At 38.7% G+C, this 23,959-nt stretch overlaps 1 protein-coding gene across 3 annotated transcripts in view; it reads left to right on the top strand.

The window, feature by feature from the left end:
* Positions 1 to 23,959, top strand: part of FOXN3 (forkhead box N3) — a 413,410-nt gene that overhangs the window by 2,481 nt on the left and 386,970 nt on the right. The window lies entirely within an intron of this gene.

Below are 23,959 nucleotides of genomic sequence, written 5' to 3'. Positions count from 1 at the left end.
AGTGGATAAAGAGTTATCTAAGGAAGGTATAATGAAGAGTTAACTATGTGCAAGAGGTTCAAAGTTGAACCCAAGCAATTGATCTCAAAGTAAGTGTGGACATTTGGGAACCCTACTGCAAGGCTGCATGTGCTGGCTTAAGTGAAGAGTGTGTGTCTGGTGCTTTAGAAAGTGTAAGAGGATGTGTTCCCAGTAGCTGAACAGGGAAAGGAAAATCCCCTAAATGGAAACAAGATCTGTTTCAAAACTGCAATTATTATTACTCAGCAAACTTAGAAAAGTTTCCCCTTATTGGATGAGGAAGAGTGATTTTGTTTTTAGGATATTTGGGAGGTTCCCAAAATTAACGTTGCAAATATTTCCAATACCTTGGTAATGGTTTCATGAGTATAAAGACAGGAGAAGGGCTTGGAGACTTGTCCCCATTCACTTTGCTAAGCTAAAAACAACCAAGGATCCAAAATTTTGACTTTGGGGATCCAATTGAAACTCGTAAATCTAAAACTAATGCATTTATTATATTTTCTTATGTTGATGGTAGATTTAAGTTTTAAGAAACGCTTCCCTTCCAATCCTGATGATTTATACTCTGGTGATGCTTGATCTTTATTGGCAGTGGTCAGTTTTAAATCACATTCCATTAACACCTTGATCTTTTTTTTAGAGAAGCAAATTTCCCTTGTTTTCATCAGCTAATTTCATAGGGTGTGTGTGTTGAAAGAGGTGGAGTAGGTGGGGTAGAAAGAGTCCTACCTATTTTGTTATTTAATATCTTAGATCTATGTCATGGGAAATAGCAACTTTAGAAATGATATAGCAACATTTTGGTGTTTTAGCATGTATTTCACGATCCTATGTTGTCAAATGTTTAAGTGATTGGAATTTGGTGAAGAAGGTTAAGTTTAATGGCACAAGAGTTTTCTTTTTGCAAAGGATTTCCTGCAGGGAGCTTTCTTATCTGCAAGTCTCTTCATTGGCAGGAAACATGTCAGTTGCTTATTTTTACTAACTGAAGGAAATGAATGGGATTTGTTGGTTTCTAGAATCTGCCTTCCTTCTCCATTGTCTGTCAATAGTTTTCTCAGAACACTTTGTTTATAAAGAAACTTTTCAGGGGTACAATTAAATCGCCCCCAACCTCTGGTTCATCTGTTTACTTCTCTTTGGCTTTGGGGTTAAAAAAAAATTGATCATAATGCTATCATATACAATTTATTTTACCAACAGAAATTAACAAGATATTCAATAAAATTCCAATTCATCTTCAGTTGTCAGATAGGTACACACATATTTGCTGAATCTGGTATTTTTTATGGCTATACCAGATTTCTAATAACTATTCCAGAATCCTAACCAAATGCCAATCTTGATTTTGGATTAACATAGAGAGGCAAAAAGAGAGAGACAACTCCTTGTTCCCTTAACTTAACAGAAAACATGTTAAGTATGTGCCAGCTTTGCTGATGGTGAAAACTCAAAGTTTGGGGTAAAGTGGGAAGGAAAGATAGGCTAAAGCCAATTTGGAGTACATATGAGAAAAACAAATGTTAGCCTTGAAAGGATTTAGTGTGCACAACTCTGAATTATTTTTTGCTTGTTGTAACTAAATATATTTAATTGTTTCAATTCATGTAAGTTTCAGGAGGAAAACTGGATGGGCTTCTTTAAAGGAACTTGCATAAACCTCCATTAGAGGAGAACAGCCTGGCCAGGGAGGTGGGGAAGGAATTTAGAGTGCCTAGGGGAGAGAGAACCCTTTAATGTAATGATTTTCACGTATTTTTTTAAGACATCTTTTTTTCGTCTTAAACTTAGCACCAAAAGGAATCTTTGCAAGACCAATACAGGAGTCAAATAAAAACAGAACTGTGCTGGGCAAACCAGGAGCCAGGAACCCAGAACCTTCTTTCTTTCCCTGGGCTGTGCTTAAGGTCCACCCTAGTCCTCTTGGGAACACTGTTGCTTTTAAAGTGCCCAAACTGTTTTCTAAAGAAGGTATGAGTGGATTGCTTGCAGAATCCTGGAACCTCTTAGCCAAAGAGAATTTGACAATTTAAAAGGCGCTTGTGCTGAGTGCGACTAGAAAAGAGGTAGTAATATGAGTGTGTAGTAATACTACACACTCCAATATGCTGACCTGTGTATACGGAAAAAGATAGGACCAGCCACAGGTATGAAAGTGCACTAGTCCAGGCTAGAATGAGGGAAGGGGAAGGGATGATTTTTAGGGGTTACTTATACACCAGGATCCTCTTTCCTTTAAGTTATGGGAAGCTCACTGGAAGCATTTGAGATTATTTGGTTATCATTTTACTCAGATGCATAGAGTCATTCTATTACCACCTCAGAATCTGTTACATCATTGTTATTCAGTTAGTCACTGAAAATAATTTCCTATTAAGTGCCATTCACAAAATGAAAGTTTGCCAAGCTACATAATCTGCCTGGCAGAGTCAGTAGTGTTTTGAGTGTTGAGTAAAATAATAAGACAGATGATATTTGAATATCATCAAATAGATTCACATTATCTTATCTATTATGAGACTGTGCTGAAATGGCAGTTTTGAGGTTGGGCCCAGTTCTCCCACTTCATATTGCAGAAGCTCCCAGGGTTAGGGATTTCTAGGGGTGTGGACAGAGGAATCGCCTTTTAGTTTCTTACAGCCTCTCGATTCACATGCACATTGGGGTAGGAAAAAAGCAGAGACTTGCACGAATAGGTGGCAGATTTGTGCTTCTTGTGGCCACAGCCAGCCCTGCCTTGTTTTGTGAAGGCTGCGCCATTGTAGGTCTTTGCAAGTAGGAAGCCCTGAGTTATCCTTCTCTATATTCTTTTGTCATTTCCCCAGGTTTCTTGCTAGGTTTCTACTACCTGTCTACGGCTCTGGTTGGCAGTTAAAATAAACTGTGATCTGGGAAGCCACAGATCTTCCAACAATTTCTCCTGGAACTGTGTTGTTAGAAAATATTTCCTCTCCAAAGGTCAAGTTAGCGTAAGTGCAAAATTGTTGTGTGTGGTAATGAATGAACATGACTGTGGTTAACTTTTATTTACTGAACTGTGTTGAAACAAAGCTTTTCATGTTTGGGTCATTTAAAGCCATCTTATTCCTTCCCCCATTGCCCTTCAAACAAGAACATGTGTTCAGCCACAAAAATCTAGGGACCCATCCTAAGGCATATGCATGCTGTGCCTTTATGAGTAATGCTTTATGAATGAGTGTTGAACCCTGACGTTCTTGGGACTTTTTGTTTAACTGGTGGAGGCATGCCAATTACCAGGGCATTGCTGAAGTCACTAATGGAGGACTTCTCCAAATGTCATACTTTGCGCACCTGTTAACCTTTGCAGAGATTGCTTTCTTAAGATTCAGAGAGGGACACGCCCTGTTGGAGAGGGGATTTTAGTCTATTATAGGAGGTTAGGCTTTAGATAACCTCAGAGACCTCTTCCCCTGTGATGCTCTGACTCGGCAGACTTAACGCTTTTGCAGTGTTTAAAGTAAAATCAATTAGTATGTAATGATTAGCTAATAAATGTTGTTTCTAAATTAAGACAGTCATGTCATGTCGTTTCTAGTGACTAGACTTCGCACTTGGAATAGTCTCTTAAGAAAGAAATAAGTTGCTTTGGGTAAGTGTGCCAGTATTGGGTAATTTAGGAAAAATCACCTCCTTTGGTAAGGGACTTTTGTTTTATCAGGTGCTGCCCCATGTATTATCTTAGTTGATTATAATAATAACCTAGTATTAATGTTATAATTCTCATAACAGTAAGCCATGACAATATGTGTTAATGTTCCATTTTTGCCACTAATGAAAGTGAGGCAACTGCATTCTTGGGCCACATACTCTTTGGTGGTAGCTGATCACACTCAGACCCCCAAGTCTAAATCCCAGGCATTTTCCATCACGTGTGAAGAAATCACTTGCAGACGGCCTACTCTCTGTTCTGTTAGTCTAACTGGCTTCTTAAAATGGAAATATCCCCAAATGTATCTTTTTTTGAACTTCGTATTCTCAGCTGAGTTTCCTCCTTGAGGTATTATGCCTTTTTGTTTTAGTTGAGAGACTGACCCTGAAATGAGGATGCCAGGGTGAGGAGTTTATTTGGGAGAAGGTCCCAGGAAGAGGCCAGTAGCAGGAGGAGGGGGGAGGTGGAGAAGGAATGGTGGCCAGTAGAGAGTGAGCTGTCCAACCAGTTCCCTTGGGGGCAGCTGGAACGCAGTCCCCCAGGGAGAGCTGAGAGCCTCCCCAGCCTGTTTGCTCTCTGTGACTGGCTGAGGATTGCTCTCAGGGGTGTGGATTCCCAGCACAGAGCTCTGCTTGCAAGCTGGCAGAGCTGGTTTCAGCCAGGGCAGGTTCTCAGGGACTTCTTGATGCCATTGGTGGTAGGTGGAGATTGACCTGGCGAAAGGCTTGAGAGGGACACGCCCGGGGCATCAGCAGCAGCTGTGCCCACCCTTTACTCTTCGCTCCTTGCACAGTTCCGAAACTAGAGATGTTTTAGAAGAATAATCATTTTTAATAGTCCTGGGAACTTCAGAATGAATGAAGATCCTGTGAAAGTGGTTTTACAGTCTGAAAAATAACAACAGCAGAAGAGGTATACATTCACAGTCTAAGCATTCAAGCAGAAATGTTCAAAAAAGACTCTAATTTTGTTGTTTTTCCTTTGTTACCATCGTTATCGTTGTTTCCTGGGCTTGAAAATGCGGGCACTCACTTTTTACCATTGATCGCCAAGTCTTCTTGCTGCTATCTTTGGAATTCTCCCCACAGTCATCTTCTCTTCTAGAGCTCTTGGAATGCTGCGAGTGCTTCGATGACTCTCTGTCCCTCCTCGTTCCTATTCTTTCTGAATCCTCCTGAAGACTTCTATCCCTAGAACATTCTAGAAGTAGGAACTTGGATGCTACACTTCCTGCTTTCAAACCTTGCCTCTGCCACTTGCAGCTGTGTGACCTTAACTGAGTTACTGAAGACTCAATAGTGTGGATATAAAACTCAGTAATGTGGAAATCCTGAAAGGATACTGCAAAGTCTCCCTGAAAAGCACCTGGCAAGGAACCTGTTACCATGTAGGCCAACTCATAGCTATTTTTATCATGATGTCGCCATTGTGGTTATGTCCCTAGTCTTCTAAGAAACTCTGGGGTTCTCTGTTGCCCACTTCAAAATGTCTGTCCTCCTCCATCTAACTTTCAAGTCCTTCTGTAATCTAGCCCTAGTCCTTACTCCTCACGGAATGCCTAGGGTCAGATCAGAGCTTCTTCATCCTGGAATTTGCCTTGCTCCTTCCAGCGCCCATGCCTCTGATCGTAAGACTCCTTGGACCACAACCTTCTTCTCTGTTCTCGTGCTGTAGTCACCAGTTTCACCAACTCTGCAACTCCAATGTGAATGGAAAATGCAATTTCTTTTTCAATTAGCTACAGCTAACTTTCCTCCTCAGTGCACCCATTGACTGGCAGGAAAAAGAATAACAATTTTTGACCCCATCCATTTTAAAACTTAGTTGGATCTGATAATCCAAATAGTCCTTAAGATAATTCTTAATCTCCCTGGGAAAACAATGTCCACTTCCTCCTGTTGTTTCCCAACCCTACCGCCTCCTTCTGTGTCTGTTGGAGGGTGTCGAACTCGCTCTTCCCTTTTATTTCTTATTGTGGAAGAGCATATGCTCAGGGGCCTTGGGCCGGGTGGCCTCTGCCCTTAGGGCTATGTCTCCAGCCCACTGGGCAGTGGAAGTCTGTGGCTCTTGTAATACACAGTCTGATCTAGTTGTTTTCATACTTTTTCTCTTTTGGCCATGGCTCACAATAAAGATACATTGTATAGGAAGTTCCAGTAAATAACATATTTACACATGTATATGTGGACAAAAGTTTTTAGCAGATAGCATGTGCACCTGAAATAAAAGTTGTACAAAATATTACCACTCTTATTACGCTTGATGCACTGTGATCTATTCCATTCTGTTTCCTTTAAGTAAAAAAACTACTGGTTGGGACCTTTGTAATGTGACCTACAGTTTGCAAAAGACATTGATCTAGTCTTTCTCTTGCTCAAGCCCATTGGCCTGGTGGTCTCTGCAAGGGGTCACCCCCTCTGCTTCTCATACTGTGAGGCAGGCACGATGCACCTGCTCAGCGTCCTCATCAGCACCACGGAGTGTCAGAGCTCTGTTGACTCGACCTTGCCCTAACTCCAAGCTGAGGAAGCTGTGCCGCAGGCTGGTGAAAGCATCCTGAAAAGACGTGAGAAGGAACAAGCGATGGAGGGTGGTGGATTCAGGACATCCCTCTGCATTCTGTGCTACCCGCTCTTGTTAAAGACACAGCCATTCTTAAGGACACCAGCATCTAACCACTTCACTGTCCTCCTTTCTTATCTCCTTTATCTTTCCCATAATTATCTGGGCTCTTCTTTCACTTCCGCTCTACCCTCTCGTCCTTCTACCATCAAGGCATAAGGTTAGGATGTCTGTGTCCTGGGTAAAGGGAGCCACTTACAGATCTGGGGTTGGTTGTATTATATATTGCAACACAAAGTATGCTCTTTCTCTTAATCTGCATTCCTGTGGGCGTGAACCCGTTTATAAGTTGGATCTTTTGAAGATGTTATTTTTAGTTAAGGTGTGGCCAACTGAATCAATGTGGGTCTTCCTGAATCAGGGAGAGTCGGTGTTACTGGTGCCTTATAAAGAGAAGGCCACGGGAAAGAAGTTGCAAGTCAGCAGAACCTGGAAGAGCAACCACTAGGAGGGTCAGATTACCAGGTGATGGAGGCAGAGATGCCAGCCAAGGAGGCCCAAAGATTGCAGCACGCCACAGACTGGGGAGAAAGCATGGCCTTGGTGATGCCTTGATATTCTTTCTACAAAGTCTTCTTCAGAACCTTCTAGCCTCTGAAGCTGTGAGCCATTCAACAACGCTGGCTGTTTAAGCCACCCCATTGTGTGGTATTTGTCATAACTGCCTGACAAACCAAGATAATTTCCTTAAGGTGAATTCCTCGACCTGGGTCTCCCAGACTCTTGTTGGAGGATGGAAGATCCTCTCCCAGACTTTCAAGGCGGTTGAATTGCTGCCTGTGGCAGAGTCTCCTACTTTCCACTTGTGTTCATTCTCCCCGGTCTCAGCTGGCAACCACGTTCCTAAGACTCCCTTGCAGCTAAGAAGGACACAGCTCTTGCACTGTAGGATGTGAATTGTGTAGTTTCTGTTTATGTCCTTGTTTTTCTTTATAGTTTCACCATCTATGTTTTATCTTGAAACCATATGAAGTTTAGTTGTGCATGCTTTCGTATAAATGGAGACACTTTTTAGATACTCTTCTGCAGTTTCCTGTTTATCTTTTTTGTTTTGGCTCAACCTTATGTTCCTGAGAAACACCTATATTGTTGTGTGCAGCTGTGATCCCTTCATTCCTTTACTGCCGTATACTATTCCATGGTGTGAATGTATCAAAAACTTTATTTATCCATTCTATCATCAATGGTTATTGGGTTGTTTCAGGTGTTGCTTTGAAGGTTCTTCTATATATCTTCAGGTGAAGATATGCGAAAGTTTTTATAGGTTAGTGTTCTTCACATGTGGGTGAGGGTGAGTTTATCTCATACAATATATCAGAGAATATCTCATATAATAAAGTTAGCAATGGTTTCCTAACACTTTTATTTACTTTTGTATAAGTGCATGTGTATGTTTGTGTACTGGGTCATAATTTAAATAATTTTACTGGGAACAAGAGTCAAAAAAAATTGAAGCCCTTTACAGTAGAATAACTATCTAGGTATGAAATTAATGGTCACAAATATACGAATCTCAGTGCAAAATTGTTTTTAAAAGCGGCTGTATCAATTACCATCCATCAGTAGTGTATAAATGTCTCAAGTTGTTTCATATTCTCACTGACATTTAACATTGTCAAACTTTTAGATTTCTGTCACATACAGTACGTGTGAAATAATCTCGTGATTTTAATTTTAATTTTCTTGGTTACTAATGAGATCGAGCATCTCTTCATATATATTTATTGGCCATACATGTTTCTTCATTTGAGAAGTGTCTTTTTTGCCTTTCACCCTTTGGTCTTTAATCCAGTTGGCGTTAGTTTTTGTGTATCGTATGAGGTAGGTGTACAGTTTTATTTTTGTACCATTATGTGTATGTAGTGTATAGTTATGCATATATGTATATATTGGGTATATGTTGTATGTATAAACAAATATTGTGTGCATATTTATATATGTCTATATCTATATCAATTTTTTGCTAATTGTATAGATATTTAATTGACTTGTTATGTAAATGGTTTACTGAATTATACATGCAAATTTGAGCACAAACCTAAAGCTTGGTAAAGATTTAAAGTGAGCACACCCATGGAACTAGCAAGCAGAACAATAACTAGAATGTTACCTGCACTCAAGACATTTGACTCATCTTCTCCAAGCCACTTCCTTCCCCACGGCAACCGCTGTCCTGGCTTTGAACACCAGAGGCTAGCTTGCCTGTGTTTGAGCTTTATATCAGAATAATACTATAGTATATTATCTTTTATGTCTGTTGTCTTTTGCTCAATATTATGTCTGTGAGGAGTCATGTCATTTTCATTACAGTATAGTATTAGGTATTTGCCTAGTTTTTGCTATTATAAATAGTGCGGGTATGAGCTTTCATATATATATAGATGATGTCTTTTTTTTTTTAGATGATATCTTTTGATGAACATATGCTGAGTACATATCTAGGAATTAATTGCTGTGTCAAAGCAGTTAATTGTACTGGAATGTATATTTCAAGAAATGAAATTGATTTTGCATATTAATCTTGTGTCCAGCAACTTTATTTATGTTTCTTATTAATTCTATTATGTTATTAATTCTTTAGAGCTTTTTGCGTAGATAACCATATTGCCACATAATGACAATCTTGTTCTGCTTTAATCCTAGTTCCTATTACTTCTTCTCCTTTCCTCACTGCACTGGCCGGACTTTCCAATACAGGCCTGAGGAAAGCAGTTATGGTAGGGTCCCTTCTTTTGTTCATGACCTTGCAAGGAATGCTCCTGTTGTCCTGCCTGGAAATTTGGTGTTGCCAAAAGTATTTTGTAAAAGCCCTTTATCAAGCCCGGAAGTTGTTTTTTTTTTTTTTTTTTTTTTTTTTTTTAATATGGGCAGGCACCGGGAATCGAACCGGGGTCCTCTGGCATGGCAGGCAAGCACCCTTGCCTGCTGAGCCACCGTGGCCCACCCAAGCTCGGAAGATTTTTAATCCTAGTATTCTACAGATTTTTTTTTTTTAATAATGAATGGGTGTTGAATTATATAAAATTATTTTTCTACATTTATTGAGCTATTTATATGATTTCCCCCTTTAATGTTGTGAATTGGCTTTTTAATGTTAAACTAACCTTACATTTCTGGGATAAATCAACTTGGCATGATGGTATTTTCTTTTGTCTACATTGCTAAGTGTAGTTTGATAATAATTTTTAGAACTTTTTACATTTGCATTCATGCATGAGAAGTCCTAAAATTTTCTTTTCATATCAAGTTTTGGAATCAAGGCTCTTCTAGCCTTTGAGAAGTTAGAAAGTCCTCTTTTTCTTATGTCTGAGATAGTTTATATAAGATTGGAATTTTGTGTTCCATAGAGTGTCAGTAATCACTTGTTCATCTGGGCACAGAGTTTTAGGAAGATTTGCAACTACTTATTCAATTTCTTTTTAGTAAGGCTATTCTGGTGTTCTCTTTCTTCTTGAATCCATTTTACCAATTTATATATATATAGAAATTTGTTTATTTCATCTTGGTTTTAAAATTTGGGAGCAATAGCCTCTTACTATTTTTTTCTTTTGACTTCGTAATCAGTCCAGCTTTTCATTTCTCATATTGTATATATGCTTCCTTCTTCTTGAATTTTATTTTTGTTATTAATCTTTCCCCCGAAAGCTTTTGCCATCTTAGACCTTTCCCACAGCATCTTCTATTTCTGCTTGTATCTTTTTGTATTCATTGATTTTGTTATTTTTCTAACTCCCTAGTATGGCTGCTTAGTTCATTAATTTTGAAGTTTTATTTTCTAACATAAAATTAAAACCTATAAATTATCTTTTCAGTACTGAATTAGTCTATCCAGAGGTTTTATTATGCAGTGTTTTCATTTTTCTGTTCTAATAACTTCTAAATTTATTATGATGTTTTCTTTGTTTTATGAGTTACGTAAAAGTTTTCTCATTTCTAAACTTATGGTATTTTTCAAGTTACTTTTTGTTATTGATTTCTAACAATTGCTGTTTGATCATAGAACATTGTCTTATGATGTCAATCCTTTAATGTTAATTCAAGCTGTTAATTAAGTTGTTTGAATCTTCTATTTACTGATATCTTAGATTGATCTATTTTTTTTACTGAGAGTGATGTATTAAAATCTTCCAATAAGATAGTGATTACAAGTTTTTCGTTCTATTTTTTGAAGTAAGATTATTTTGTGTCTATATATTTAGAATTGTTCTATGTGCCTGGAAAATGAAATCTTTTATTATTATGAAGTAACTCTTTCATTCTCACAGTGCTTTTGTCTTAAAGTGTATTTTGTCTGATATGAATGTAGCAATACTAAACAACTGTAAGATGTGATCATCTTCCTTTCAGTTAGTTTTTGCTGACATTTGATTTTCCATCTTTTATTTTTTCAAAGTCTATCATAATATTTTAGATGTGTCTTTTATATAGGCATATAGCTGGAAATTGTTTTTAATGGATTCTATAAATAACTATCATTTAACTGAAATATGTAATTCATTTATATTTATTATAATTACAGATACATTTGGATTTATTCCTCCATCTTAGTTTGTGCTTTCCATTTGTCCTGCCTCTTTCATGTTTCTTTATCTTTAATTTCTTGCCTTTTGAATTGATTATTTATTATTTTTCTTATTTCATATTTTCTCTTATAGTTCTTGGGAGTTTTTACTCTATTGTTATTTTGCAGTAGTTCTCTAGAAATTGTAACATGAATACTAATCAAAGCCTAAAGCTAATTAATATTTTTCCTCTTCTCTCAAAGTGTCCAAGGACCTTAGCCCACTCAACTCCAGTGACCCACTCCCAGTGCCACGAGCTTAGATCCTGTTTTTACCCAGGGTTTTAGCTCTTCCTTGGTTTTTTTAGTCCCACAGATTAGACATTATTATTATCATTTTGAATAGAATTTTTTTTTCAGATTTATCCATATATTTACTACTTTCTTTGCTTATGAGTCCTTCTACCCCACTCTGAGTCACTTTTCTTCTGAGATTTCATTTTGTTTAGATCAGTGGATGGCAAACTCTGTCAGTTATTGTTTGTCTGAAAGTGTCATTATTTAGTCCTTATTTTTTTTTTTTTTTTTTTTTGCATGAGCAGTGTTCTAGTTTGCTAGCTGCCGGAATGCAATATACCAGAAACAGAATGGCTTTTAACAAGGGGAATTTAATAAGTTGCTAGTTTATAGTTCTAAGGCTGAGAAAATGTCCCATTTAAAGCAAGTCTATGGAAATATCCAATCTAAGGCATCCAGGGAATGATGCCTTGGTTCAAGAAGGCCGATGAAGTTCAGGGTTTCTCTCTCATGTGAGAAGGCACATGGCGAACACAATCAGGGCTTCTCTCTCAGCTGGAAGGGCACATGGCGAACATGGTGTCATCTGCTGGCTTTCTCTCCTGGCTTCAGATTTCATGAAGCTCCCAGGGAGGCGTTTTCCTTCTTTATCTCCAAAGGTCACTGGCTCGTGGACCCTGTGCTTCGTGGTGCTGCAGCATTCTCTGCTCTCTCCGAATCTCCTCCATTCTCCAAAATGTTTCCTCTTTTATAGGACTTCAGAAACTAATCAAGACCCACACAAATGGGTGGAGATATGTGGTTACCTAATCCAGCTTAACAACCACTCTTGATTAAATCACATCTCCAGGGAGATGATCTAATTACAGTTTCAAACATACAGTATTGAATAGGGATTATTCTGCCTTTATGAAATGGGATTTAGATTAAAACATGGCTTTTCTAGGGGACATACATCCTTTTAAACCAACACAGCCAGGCACCAGTAATAGAACCCGGGTCTCTGGCATGCAGGCAGTTTATTCCTTATTCTTAACACATAGTTTTGCTAGGTATGAAATGTATTTTGCTAGGTTTAAAATTGTAGTTATTTTCTCTTCACATAGTAAAGATATTGTTCCATTGTTTTTTGACTTCCAGTGCTGAGCAATCCACTCTAAGTCTAATTGCCATTTGTATTTAAAGGTACTCTTTCTTCAGGTACCTTTGTGGCTTCTTTAAGATATTCTCTTTGTCCCTAGTTTTTTGAAGATTTATTATAAAGTGTCTATATGTGAATTTCATTTTATTTTTTTTTATGTATTTATTTTGTTTGGGATTGGGGGGGCTTTGTAAATTTGTGGACTGATGTTTTTATCAGTTCTGGAACATATTTAGAATATTGTCTGTGTTCCATGCTCTTTCTCTTGTACTTCTGGAACCTAAGTTGGGTATATGTAGTATTATTCTGCTCTGTCTTTCCTGTGTCCTTTTCAAAAACAATATTATTTATTGAGAAATATCCACACACATACAGTCCAACCATATTACATAATCTATGGCTCACAGTATCATCACATACTTGTGTATTCTTCAGCGTGATCATTTTTAGAACATTTGTATCACTCCAGAAAAATAAATAAATAAAAAGAAAATAAAAGAACTCATACATCCCATACCTCATACCTCCCCTTCTCATTGACCACCAGTATTTCAATCTACCTAAAGTTTACCCTTTTCTCCCCTATTATTTATTTATGTTTTATCCTTATTTCTATTTTCACTCATCTGTCTGTACCCTGGATGAAAGGAGCATCAGACAGAAGGTTTTCACAATACACAGTCACATTATAAAAACTATATAGTTACATGGTCTTCAAGAATCAAGGCTACCGGAACACAGTTCACAGTTTCAAGTACTTTCCTCTAGCTGCTCAATACACCATAAACTAAAAGGGGATAGCTATATAATGCATAAGAATAACCTCCAGGAAAATCTCCCAACTCTGTTTGGAATCTCTGAACCACTGAGACTTTATTTTGTTTCACTTCTCTCTTCCCCCTTTTGGTCATGAAGCCTTTCTCATTCTCATGATGCTGGGTCCTGGCTCCTCCCTGGAAGTCAGTCCCACACTGCCAGGGAAATTCACACTCTTGGGATCAGGGCAGTGAGTTCACCTGCCAAGTTGGCTTAAAGAGGCCACATCCTGAGCAACAAAAGAGGTTCTGGGTGGGGGTGACTCTTAGGAACAATTATCAATAGGTATGGCTTCTCCTTTGCAGGAATAAGCTTCAAGGGCTCAGCCTATTGTATTGGTTATTCCCACTGATTGCAGAAATATCAAGAATTCTTCAGATGGGGGTGTTGAATATTTCCTCCTTTGTCCCCAGTCCCCCAAGGGAACTTCACAAATACTTTTATATTCTTTGCAAATACTTTTTAATTACTCTGTGTCTTAGTTTGCTGGCTGCCAGAATGTGATACAGTCTGAATGGCTTTTTAAAAAGGGGAATTTAATGAGTTGCTAGTTTACAGTTCTAAGGCCGAGAAAATGTCCCAATTAAAGCTAGTCCATAAAAATGTCCAAATTAAGGCACCAACAAAGGTTACCTTTACTCAAGAAAGTTCAGGGTTTCTCTCTCAACTGGAAAGGCACATGGTGAACATGATGACGTCTGCCTAGTTTTCTCTCTAGGTTTCTTCTTTCATGAAGCTCCCCTGGGGACGTTTTCCTTCTTCATCTCCAGAGGTCTCTGGCTGTGTGGGCTCTAGTAGTTCTTGTGGCTAGCTCATCATTCTGAACTTTCTCCAAAAGGATTCCAGTAAACTAATCAAGACCCGCCTGGAATGGGTGGAGTCACATCTCCTTTTAATACAAGGTTAATACCCACAGTTCGGGTGAATTATGTTTCTGTGGAAATAACCTAATCAAGTTTTACCATGCACTGCTGAATAGGATTTAAAAGAAATGACTGTCTCCATAAGATTGGATTAGGATTAAAGCATGGCTTTTCTGGGGTACATAAATCCTTTCAAACCAGCATACTCTGGGATATTTGGGGGCATTACATTACCTTGTACAAACCAACAAGATCTCATACCCTATTCAAGATTCCATGTAATTATGGTGTTAAGTAACTGACCATACAAATTAGATTAGATAAGATGCTACCCAAAATTTAAATTTTGCACCAAATAAACCTCTCTCCCTTTGATTTCACACAGAGGTTAAAGTTTGAAAATATGGGCCAGATCATCCTTTAGCCAATATTCTGATTTACTTTAGTCCTATCCAGATCAGCTTCATTCATATCTCTAGATGAACTCTGATCACTTTTTCAGCTTTTTTTAAACAGCGGATGAATCTTCCCTGTGTCTTAACCTCTCTTTCATATTTTCTAATGCTACATGTCTCTGTGTGCTATAGTCTGGGTTTAGATTAGATAAATTAGATTAAATTTCTAATTAAATTTCTAATCTAAGCTAATTTCTTCATGCTTCTGTGTCTAATCTGCTGTTAAACTTGTCTATTGAGGTTTTTTGATTCATTATTTATTTTCAGTTTTGAATACTCCATTTGGATCTTTAAGAAAATCTTTTAAAAAAAGATTTTTTTAAAAAAAATCTTAAAAAAAAATATGGTTAAAAAACCATATTTTTATGGTTTCCTTTTAGCTCATTTCTTATACATTTGTTCTTTTATTTATTCAAATAATTTTAATATTTGAAGTTTTATGGTTCTAATTCTACTATTTGTTGTTTCCTTGTGTTTGTGTTTTGTTTGTCTTTGTTTTGTTTTACTATGAGCTTATGTATTCTTTTGAGCCTTTATCAGTGGGAATTCTTTGAGATCTGAGTTGAAGGTTATTTTTTCTAGAATTTTCATTTGTTCTTATGAAGTGCCAAGGATCATTACCAACCTTCATGGACTTAAAATTCTCTACTTGATGTTTTTGGGACCAATCAGGTTATGAATTTATACCCTAAACCCATATGAGGGCAGTCTTGTGGCTACAGATTTTCAGGAGCAGTTTTTTTTCCCTCTTATTCAACACTAATTTTTTGATAGGCATTTTTATTGTAGTAGTTTTTTTGAGTCCTATCTTATCCTGTACCTTGGAGGGCCCTTGCTTTTCAGTGTCCCCAAGTTTGTCTCCTGTTCCCTATGCCTTGCCAGACTGTAAGAACAGATGTTTAAGTTCTCCCAGTTTGTCAAATGCCTTCAGGGTGAAAATTGATATAAGTGTTCTGCTCTGAGTAAGCCTTATTTTCTTGTCAACTTATTGATACATTTCCCACTATATATTGAAGGAATATTTTGTTCAGCATTTTTGGTTGTTTTCAGTGAGAGGATTGACAGGTATCTGTTCTGCCATACTACCGGAAATAGAACTTTGATTGTTCTTTCTCTTTGTATTCATTTTTTAATAATCTTAATTTTCCGTGAAGCAGCACATCATGCTTCTGGCCAGCTAAGGTGAAGCTCATATGTACAGAAAGTAAAAAAAAAAAGTGCAATCATTATTTTCCTATACCGTGTTATCTGATTCTACACATATTCAAGAAGGTTTTAAGCCCCAGCTTATATTAATCAAGGTTACATGTGAAGTTGCTTCAACAAATGCAAAATAGTGCAGTGAATCAAAACAGTAGTTTCTTTCTTACATATCCAAATGGGTGTTCTAGTTTGCTAGCTGCTGGAATGCAATATACCAGAAACGGAATGGCTTTTAACAAGGGAAATTTAATAAGTTGCTAGTTTACAGTTCTAAGGCTGAGAAAATGTCCCAATTAAACAAGTCTATAGAAATGTCCAATCTAAGGCATCCAGGGAATGATACCTTGGTTCAAGAAGGCCTATGAAGTTCAGTGTTTCTCTCTCATGTGAGAAGGCACATGGTGAACACAATCAGGGCTTCTCTCTCAGCTGGAAGGGCACATGGTGAACACGGTGTCATCTGCTAGCGTTCTCTCCCGGTTTCCAGTTTCATGAAGCTCCCCAGGAGGCATTTTCCTTCTTCATCTCCAAAGGTCACTGGCTTGTGGACTCTCTGCTTCGTGGTACTGCAACAGTCTCTGCTCTCCCTGAATCTCTCATTCTCCGAAATGTTTCCTCTTTTATAGGACTTCAGAAACTAATCAAGACCCACCCAAATGGGTGGAGACATGTCACCTAATCCAGTTTAACAACCACTCTTGATTTGGTTACATCTCTAGGGGGATGATGTAATTACATACAGTATTGAATAGAGATTATTCTGACTTTACGAAATGGGATTTTGATTAGAACATGGCTCTTCTAGGGGACATACATCCTTTCAAACCAGCGCAATGGGTATTCCTGATTAGTGGATGGCTCTCCTAGACTCCCTTCAGGAGAGCCATCCACTTTCAGGGAACCAGAACTTTTTCATCTTTTTTTTTTTTTTTTTTTTAACATGGGCAGGCACCGGGAATCGAACCCAGGTCCTCTGGCATGGCAGGCAAGCATTCTTGCCTGCTGAGCCACCGTGGCCCGCCCGGACTTTTTCATCTTATGTCTGCCATTCTCCACTTTTGGCTTCCAGTGTCACTGTGCTTATTCGGATCACACCAGCAAAAAGGAGAACATGCAGACCCTTGAGTGCATGGTTTTATAGGCCAGCCTAAAAGTGGCACATTCCATTTCATTTCCCATCCCATTTGGCAGTAACAGTTAAGATGGCCACATCTCTCGATCAGAGGGGGAAGAGTGAAATGAGACGTGTCAATGGCTGAGAGATTCCAAACAGAATCGAGAGGTTATCCTGGAGGTTATTCTTATGTATTAAGTACATATCACCTTGTTGTTCAAGATGTAGTGGGAGAGGCTGGAGGGAACTGCCTGAAAATGTGGAGCTGTGTTCCAGTAGCCATGTTTCTTGATGATGATTGAACAATGATATAGCTTTCACAATGAGACTCTGTGAATGTGAAAACCTTGTGTCTGATGCTCCTTTTATCTACCTTGTCAACAAAGGAGTAGAACATATGGAATAAAAATAAATAATAGGGGGGAACAAATGTTAAAATAAATTTAGTTTGAAATGCCAGTGGTAAATGAAAGCGAGGGGTAAGGGGTATGGTATGTATGATCTTTTTTTTCTCTATTATCATTTTATTTCTTTTTCTGCTGTCTTTTTATTTCTTTTTCTAAATCGATGCAAATGTTCTAAGAAATGATAAATATGCAACTATGTGATGATATTAAGAATTACTGATTTATGTGTAGAATGGAATATCTTAATGTTTTGTTTGTTAATTTTTTTAATTAATAAAAAAAGTTTAAAAAAAAAAAAGATGGCCACATCTGACTGTGATGGGCTTGCTGTGAAAGGTAGTCTAGATGTGTGCTCAGGAAGAATAAAAGGTTTGATAAAAGTGAGTTTGTCTCTGTCACATATCCTCTCCGAAATCTTAACCCAAATTCTCTCCTCTCTGAGCTATTTCACTTACATTCACTGTGACAAGTTTAGGATTTAATTCATTCCTGATAATTTCATGTTTGTACAGTCTTAATCACCAACTATATAATAAACTTCTTGAAAGTGAATTTTGTACTGGAATTTCTTTTTTACCTTTTTTTTATTGTATAATATAACAAATATACAAAGCAAAGAGAGAAAAAAGCAATAGTTTTCAAAGTACTCTTCAACACGTACTTACAGGACAAATCTCCGAGTTTGTCATGGGCTGCCATAACATCCTCTCAGATTTTTGTACTAGGCTTTTGAAAATGTCCCCTACAACTTGGTTTTGAACACACAGTATCAAAAAAAAACACAAAAATTAAACCTCTGAGTGAGAATGTCCTAAAGAAACAGCTACTAATATATTTAAGGATGCAGCGTTATGTTTGCAACTTATTTGTTATTCTATTTTTCGGTTTTCTTGAGGTTTGAAATTTGTCAAAATAAATATTAAAGAAAAAGCTAAACCTCTGAAATTTGGAAGGGCCCCTACTTATCTGGGGGATCAGTTTAAACCTGTGTCAGTTTTTTCTTCTGAAGTGTTGTGCTAAATTAGCCCTTTCTGCCCCCTCTGGGTTCTTAGGAGGACTCAGTCAGTCAGTCTGGAAATATTTGTTGAGGGCGTGGGTATAGGGGGATAAGAAAGACAGACAGGATGCTGTCATAGGGAGGTTAAGATGAGGGAAGGTCTGTTAACCACTGTGAATGATGAAAGAGCTTTACAGTTGACTTTGTGATTGACGCTATTGGAACGGCTCTAGTTTATTTGGATGATGTGAAAGCACAAGGCTCACACCGCTCAGCAGGGACCTTGCACTCCTTTTTCCATTGTTTTAAGCCTTGCTGCCATAAGGAAGCTCATCTTCCCCTCCGCCAGGGTTTAGCAAATCAAACAGCAGAGCTTAGCTTTTGGATGTTCCCAAGGGCCTCAGCTGAACTGGACCCTGGGTTATTGGCCTCAACATCACCCTATACAAAGTTTAACTCATTACTTTGTTGCTAGGATCAGTGTTTTCAGCGCTTCATTTCTATTTTCTGTTGCTATTGGTCTTGGTAAATGAGAATAACACGTAGACCTGAGATAAGTTTTGGGGACCATAGTTTGTTTTCTTATTTTTGAGTAGTTTTCTTTCCTGCTGCACTGTACCATAGATGGGAAAATACACTGATATCTTAGGAACTCTAATCTATTATCCACCTGCAAGTATTCAAACACAGTTCATGTGGTAAATTACTTTATATGCCGATAAGGTCCGTGTTTTGGAAAAATGTTGGGCTGTTTGTATCCAAAACATTGTTTTGAATCAAGCCGTCTAAAACATGCAGATTAAGAATAGGAAGTAATATCCTGAATAGCACCATTAAAAATTCCAGGAAGGGTTAGGCAACAAAATGGTGAGTCTATAATTAGGTATCGACCTGGGTTTGTTTTATTGAGCACCTTCTTAGGCTCAGCTCTGGCAATGGTCAGAGAACAATTCTAAGCCCAGAGGAGTTCATACTAGAAGATGACCCAGGAGGCAAATCTAGCTCTCTCAGACACCAAGGCAGCAAGCACTTCACTTACTATGGTCTTTCCTTTATAGGGAGTAGAATTTCTGGCCAGTGAGGGTTGGAGTGGTGGAGGTCAGTGCTGTTCTTGCAAATTGTGTTCACTTTCATCTCAACTCTAAGGCTTCTCTCTTATCTTTTTGGGAAAATTTCTCTCTAATGTTGCTGTAAAAGACTTCCCAAACTTAGCGCCTCTGGAGGCGCTAAGACTTCCAGCCGAGGACATTGATGGGTTATGGGGTCAGGAACTACCAGGCTGAGTGTGATAGTTAACCCCCTCTGTTGGTACAATGAGCTGCCAAGTAGTCTCTTCCCACATTGAACAAGGGCTCTTTACTATTCTTAGTATCAAATATTCAGTCACTGCAAAGGGAGAGGCAGGACCTCCATATTCTTGATTTGGCCAATGTGATTCTTAAATTAATTTATTTTTCAGAAACTACACTATGCCTTATTATTGAGGTGACCATGCATCCTGATTTGGCAGTGATAGTTTTGGTTTATTTCTAGTGTCCCCATGTAATTACTAATAGTGTCCTCTTTCATTTTCAGGAGTGTCCTGGTGTGTATGATAAATGATCACCTTATTTAAAATGGTTGTCTATGTGTTCAGCATTAGTGGGTAAGGTTAGTTCAGATCAGCTCTTTTCTGGAGAAAAGCTGCTCAAAGTTGAAAAGAAAAAGGTCAGTTTGGCAGCATGGTAGAGCTACTAAGGCAAAGAGAAATTGCAGAGCCAGTGTTCAAGAGGGGAGGACAGCCCAGAAAGGTGAACTTAGCTTTTGGGTCTTCTTCCTTTTGAAGAATTTGTCAATTCCAAAAGTAGGAGCCAAGATATTAAGAAGCTTAGCAGAGCTTTCAGCAAATTCATGGTAATTGTATTCAGATCTTGCCAAGGAGAAGCAGCCCTAGTAAGCAGCCTAAAGCTTTCATTTGGAACTTTGAGTCTAGGTGGATCCAAAATAGAACAACTCTCACAGGGACTGAAGCCAAAATTCAAATAATTTCAAATAGTGAGTGTGCCTCACCTAAATGCCTGTTAAAAGCAAAAGTAAAAATCCTCTTTAGAGGAAGATACATCACCCTGAGCCTCATGTTATCACTGGTTTTTCGTGGACTTTGTCTGCCACTCAGTGAAAAATAACTAAACATATGGGAAGACAAGACATAGCCAAAACGAAGAGATAAAAAACCAGACAAATGAGGAGAGTGCAGATATGAAATGGAGTAGTAAGTTTTACAAATTACTCTCTCCACTAGCAAAATGAGCAAGCTGGAAAAAGAGACTGGAATTAACTAGGTGGTAATCCCTGGAGCCAGACTGGACATTCAGAATAACCAAGTTTGTGTCAGATGAAGGGGGAGGCGGCTGAGAATTAGTCAAAGTGAGTAGTGTAAACCAGTGACCAGCCCTCATTCCTCTATCCTGCAGCAGCGCTTGTGGAAACAGCAGCAGCTATGGAAATAGGGTCCAGATTCTGGAAGCTGCCTGCTGGGGTCAGAGCGGACAAAGGAAACCTCATCTTCCAAAAGTTGGGTTTGCGGGTTGAAGTCAACCTGCACGAATCAGGGAAGGACCAACATGGAGGCTAGCCTCAGTTTCAGCCCCCTGGACTGCAGTGGCTTCCACCTTCCCTCCAGCGGCTTCCAGCTCCTCTCCAGCACACATCAAGATGTAAAGAGCCAATGCACCTTCTTTGGCTGGTTTCTTTTGTGTGTGGGTGTTTCTTGGTGTGGTGGATACTGAGGGCCCATTGCAGGTGCTGGTCTTAGTTTTGGCCCTTTGGGCAGCAGCAGCTTCTGGCCTCCCAGCAGCATCCATAGGGACATAAAAAGACAGTGCATCTTTTCTTTTGCATGGATGCTGGCCTTGGTTTTAGCCTTCTTGGCAGCCAGGGTTCCATGATCCCACCAGCATCTATCAGGACTGTTTGATTGGTTTTCCTCCCTTCCTCCCTCCATCCCTCCCTCCCTCTCTCTCCCTTCCTTTTCCTTCTTTCCTTCCATCCTTCCATCTGTTCTTTCTTTCTCCTTCTATCCTTCCTTCCCTCCTTCCATTCCTCATTTCTTCCCTCTTTGCTTCCTTCTTCCTTTTCTTTCTTCTCTGGCAGATATCTGAGGGCCCAGTGCAAATGGTATGGCTGATTTCAGCCCTCTCAGTCCTAATGGCTTCCAGTTCACATCAGCGTCTGTTGGGATGTAAAGAGCCATGCACCTTATTTGCAGGGTTTGGATAGGTGGAGAAAGTTCCTTTCTTGCTTTTTTTTTTTTCCTGTTTGCCAGATCCCTGAGGGGCCAATACAGATGCTGGCCTCAGATTGGCTTCAACAGCATCAACTTTCAGTTTCCCACCATCAACTACAAAGAGACTTGAAGAGGCAGGGCATCCTTTTTTGCTTTTTTGTGTGGGCGTGTTTTGTTTCTCAGTATTTTTCCTCTTTCTCTCTCTCTCTTTCTTTCTTTTGAATTTTTCTGTTTTCTTTTTCTTGGTCTGCTGCATTAAGGAGTGGGGGAACTAGATTTCCATAGAGATCACAACATAATACTCAGAAAATCCAGTTCTCCCAAAATTGCAAAACATACAAAGAGTCAAGAAAGTATGGGCCAGTCACAGGAAAAAATAATTCAACAGAAAATATCCTGATGGAAGCCCAGTTACTGGAATTACTAATCAAAGATTTTAGATCAACTCTGTTAAATAGAATCAGTGCACTAAAAGAAAACATGGACAAAGAGCTAAAGGAAACCAAGACAATGGTATATGAGCAAAATGAGAATTTCAGCCATGAGACAGAAATTATAAAAATGAACAGATGGAAATTTTGGAGCTGAAAAGTAGAATTAAGTAGAGGTATTCAAGAGCAGATTAGAGCAGGCAGAAGAAAGGATAAGTGAACTTGGAGATAAGACTATTGGAATTGTCCAATCTGAGGAGCAGAAAGAAAAAAATATATGAAAAAAAGAGTGAAAGAGCAGAGCCTGAGGAACCTGTGGGACACTACCAAACATGTGAATATATGAATCATAGGTGTCTCAGAAACAGAAGAGAGAAAGGGAAAGGACCAAGAAAATATTTGAAGAAGTAATTGTTGAAAACTTTTAAAATCTGATGAAAGATATGATTATACAAATCCAGGAAGCTCAGCAAATTCCAGGCATAACAAAGTCAAAGAGTTCCACTCTGAGAAACATGATTAAACTTTCCAGTGCCAAAGACAAGAGAGCAAGTCTTGAAATCAACAGGAGAGAAGCAACGTGTCACATACAAGGGATCCTTAATAAGATATGCATCCAACGTCTCATTAGAAACCATGGAGGCCAGAAGCAAAGGGATGATGTATTTATAGTGTTGAAAGAAAAGAAAAAACTGTCACCAAAACCAATATATCCAACAATACTGTCCTTCAAAAGTAAGAGATAAAACATTTCCAAATAAACAAAAGCTAAAGAAGTTCATTGCTACTACATCTGACTTATAAGACATGCTAAAGGGAGTAACTAGAAAATCTGGGTAGCCCTGGGTATCCTCTTAACCATTGGGGACTCCCAAGAAAATAGGCCAAGCCCTTGATTTTTTTGGCAAGGGTAGACTCCGGGAATTGAAGCCGTGTCTCTAGAATGACAGGCAAAAATTCTGTCACTTGAATCTCCATTGCCTGCCCCAAGCCCTAGATTTTGAAGCTTGCTTTTATAAAACTTATTTTTCTAGTGAAGAAGCTAAGGCTACTTATAATGAGGCCTAAGAGTTGCTTCCAGGAAACCTCTTGTTGCTCAGATGTGGCCTCTCTCTCTCCAAGCCCAACTCTGCAAGCAAAATCACTACCCTCTCCCTCCTACAAGACATCCAAGGGTGAAAGTCTCCCTGACAGTGTGTAATGTGACTCCCTGGGATGAGTCTGGCCTTGGCTATGTGGGATTGACCAAAAGGGGGAAAGGATGTTAATTAAATAAGGCATCAGTGACTAAGAAAGATCAAGAGGCTATTCTGCAGACTACTCTTATGCAAGCTTCAGTTAGATAGTGCTAATTGCTGTGATTTACTAAACCCCAACCAACATCATTCCAATCGACTCTTTTGTTTTTTTGGCTTTTATATGGGAAGGCACATGGTGACATCTGTTGTACTTCTCGCCCAGCTTCTGGTTTCAAACACCTCTCTCAGCTCTGGTTTCCAGTGGCTTTCATTCTAAACATCTATGTCTCCTTGTTCTCTGGGGCAAACTCTGTATTTCATCTTTAGCTTAGCATCTCAAACATTTGTGTCCTGTTTTCATCTCTCTACTCTCTGTGTCCACTTTTATAAGGATTCTAGTAAACTAATTAAGGCCCACCTTGAATAGGTGGGGTCACATCACCATGGAAACAATCTAATTGAAAGGTACCACCCACATTTGTGTAGGTCGCCTCTCCATGGAAACAACCCAGTCTAAAGGTCCCACCAAACAATAGATCTGCCCCCAAAAATGTATTTAAAAAAATGGCTTTTCTGGGGTACATAACAGTTTCAAATCAGCACAGTTAACATACAAAAAACACTTCTTGGTGTCGGCAGCATGCTAAACTCTCAATAAATGCTGTTATTATTTAGTCTTTTTTTACCTTTATATTCTCAGTGGTAGCAGAGATCACAGTATTTAATAAGCATCTGATCAAACAAGTGAAAAAAACTTCTATTTTTTCCTGAGTTTAATCTCCCAATGGTGAGCTGCTCCTAATTGAATACACTGATTCTGATTAAACACTAGATTCTGATGTACCACAAAAAGCCACATTCAGTATGATTTCAGAAAAGCCTGGTCAAAATTGGTTGTGAGTAGAGGGAAATACA

The sequence above is a fragment of the Tamandua tetradactyla genome, chromosome 12 (assembly GCF_023851605.1).
Source record: "Tamandua tetradactyla isolate mTamTet1 chromosome 12, mTamTet1.pri, whole genome shotgun sequence".
NCBI classification, from domain to species: Eukaryota; Metazoa; Chordata; class Mammalia; order Pilosa; family Myrmecophagidae; genus Tamandua; species Tamandua tetradactyla.
The sequence above is the reverse complement of the archived record's forward strand: the minus strand, read 5'-3'. Positions and strand labels throughout refer to the sequence as shown.